This window comes from Phocoena sinus, chromosome 7, assembly GCF_008692025.1.
Source record: "Phocoena sinus isolate mPhoSin1 chromosome 7, mPhoSin1.pri, whole genome shotgun sequence".
Classification (NCBI taxonomy): Eukaryota; Metazoa; Chordata; class Mammalia; order Artiodactyla; family Phocoenidae; genus Phocoena; species Phocoena sinus.
The window spans coordinates 86935392-86938067 of record NC_045769.1 but is presented as its reverse complement, the minus strand read 5'-3'; the positions used below and the strand labels follow the sequence as shown (position 1 = coordinate 86938067).

The 2676-nt window shown below is 34.0% G+C and overlaps 1 protein-coding gene across 2 annotated transcripts in view; it reads right to left on the bottom strand.

The window, feature by feature from the left end:
- Window positions 1-565: 565 nt before the first annotated feature.
- ZEB2 (zinc finger E-box binding homeobox 2) overlaps window positions 566-2676 on the bottom strand; it is a 133612-nt gene continuing 131501 nt past the window's right edge. For both annotated transcript variants that reach the window (XM_032637440.1, XM_032637439.1), the window contains exon 10: window positions 566-2676. This exon is cut by the window's right edge and continues 3452 nt beyond it. The gene's annotated coding sequence lies outside the window, so the exon portion shown is untranslated.

The window sequence follows — 2676 nt, the reverse complement described above, 5'->3', positions numbered from 1 at the left end:
GGGGGCTTATTCTTTGTTCCAGATCTAACAGGCATATTCTGTGGAGTGAAAGAGAGAAAAGCTGACTGGGTGCACTTACAAATCAGAATCATCAGGATTTGCAATTTCTGTAGAATCAAAGATATGAATGAGAAAGACCAATTAGAATACTTAAAAGATCATTTGTCACCACTTTAATCTTCATGTATTTTTTACTCATCATTTTCTTTGACTAAAATTATTAGAATCTTTGTCTTATTCGTCTCAAGGCCAAATGGGAATAGTACTGTTCATTTTATATTTTCAATATTTTGGAGCATTTTAACATGTCATACTAGATTATAGGTGGGAGGTGACTGTTTCAATAGAGAAAGTCTTAGTTTGTGGCATATTCATAATCACATCATCTCAGTGTCATTTCTCTAATTCCATATTTCATATACAAATGAAGACTGAGGGATTTATTTGTTATTTGATAGCACTTGTTTAATTCAGAGATTAATATATCATCTTCAATCCTGAAAAAGAGGACCTCTGAAACATCAGACCCAAAAAATTGGACACGGCCTATTAGCCCAAAAGAACATGTTGCCAATTATCTCCATGTTTATTTAAATATTTAGCTCTAAAGGAAGCAATCATTCCTTTATACTTCTTTAAATTTAGTATTGACATTTTTATTTTGGGAAAGGAGGTCTTTTTTTTTTTTTTTTTTTTTTTAACATGGATACAGGAAAAGAAAACTCTCCAATAAAAATATTGTCTAAAAAGTTTGTTTTGTCTGCATGATTTACTAAATATGTACAATTTCAATTCACAGCGAAGGTAACAAAGATTTAAACAGCCAACATCACAAATGTCTCAAGTTCTAAAAAAAAAATCACTGTGCACAGTTTAACAATTTAATTGAATAAAAACCAAAGCTAAGCCTTCAGTCTGAATCTTTTTTATGTTGGGCACAAGCCATGTATTTTCTTCATCTTTGTTACACGATGCATATTTCAGTGACTAAACGCCCCTTCCCATTTTAGTATATTAAGTTATGTCAGTACATACTTAAGAGAGGCAGAAATTGCCTCTTGGTACACCTATATGATTCTTGATGTGTTCACATATATGTCATAATATTTATCGATATATAAAATGACCAGATGAGTCACCTGTGATTTTTTTTAATGTCTTCAAATGTAGGAATGTTTTGTTGCATGTATAAAAGTTTTTAATTTATGGGAGTGCTATTTAAAGCCATAATACTTTGACCAGGGTGTCCCCTTGACATAAAATGTCTAGAAAGAACTATCCTACACTGGAAATATAGAGATTCCGTATCTCTACCCAATTCAGGTTTGTAAAGTTTGCTATTATATAAATCTGAATGTTGTGGTCACTCTGATATAATGGCCAAGTGAATGAACCAATTAATCATTAGAAACAAATGTCGCTGAATACCCAATAGTGGAGTTACAGTTAAGGAGGGAGCCGTAACTTTGGCTAACCCTATAAAATCTATAATAAGGTTGTCTTCACATGTATTTTTTTCCCATGTAAAATCTTTGGTGCTCTTCCCCCCCTCTTTTTTAGTGCTGTGATTGATGAACATGCAATGTGAGATTCAAATAATTGCGCCGAGCATGTTTATTTGAATAATTGCCCCATTGCACAATCAAATAAATCTGCTGAGTGTGTTTGTTTGAATGTTTTTACGTGTATATGGGATCACATACTCAAATAAATGCAGCTGTGTTTATTACAATGTGTGGGGCTCCAGATATACACATACTTGTTTGTGTGTCTATCCAGGGCCCTACAGCCCTTGAATGGCCCTCACACATCTTGGAGCAAAAACATGGTTAACAATTTTTCAGTTCTAATACATGAAAAATTATTATTGGGCAATTCGCTAAATTTGTAACTAGGATTTGTTTTCATTAAGGCTTACATCCTTAGAAAGATAAAAAATAAACTTTCTTTTTTTTTTTGGAGCTATCTGATTGTGAAAAGTATCTAATAAATTTATTCATATTTATTGAAATACAGACCCTTCTTTTTTTCCTTCCTCCAAGCCCTCCCACTCCACTCCCAGCTCAATTTATGCTAAAGAGGGTGTATGTTTTGTCTAGTTCTTGCTGAGAAATTCTGATACTCATCTCTCTTTCCAGTTATTTCAGGCCTAGGCCTACGGTGTCATGTGAAAAAAGAAAAGATTGCACAAATCCGCTAAAATACAAAAGGCTTTTGGAGAAAATGGTCAGGGATGTTCAATTGTTCCAACATTTCATCACCCTCCCTTACCCCCTATTCTAGGGGAAAAAAAAAGGTTAGACTTCAAACTCAGAGTGTGGGAAGAGTAACAATTTGATAAGGGAAAAGAGAAGAATACATCTGATGTTACTAAAAATGCATGTCTCTTGAGTATGCAGGGAGATTTCTTGTTTTGACCTTGGAAAGGAATCTTAGGATAAGCCAAACATTCTTATTCTTCCCTGGAGTTGTAAGATTACGCAGCTCTAATGCACTATCGTGTTAGTGAATAAATGGCATTTTAAAAAAATCTTAGATATGGGATATTGTAGTGATTGTCACAAATTTACGAGTGTTATCCTGATATTTTCAGACTCGGGTATTCTGAGTCTGCCTACGAAATGAAGGTAGAAAAAAAATAACAGAGAAGAGGGTGACGGAGGGGGAAGGCAGAGT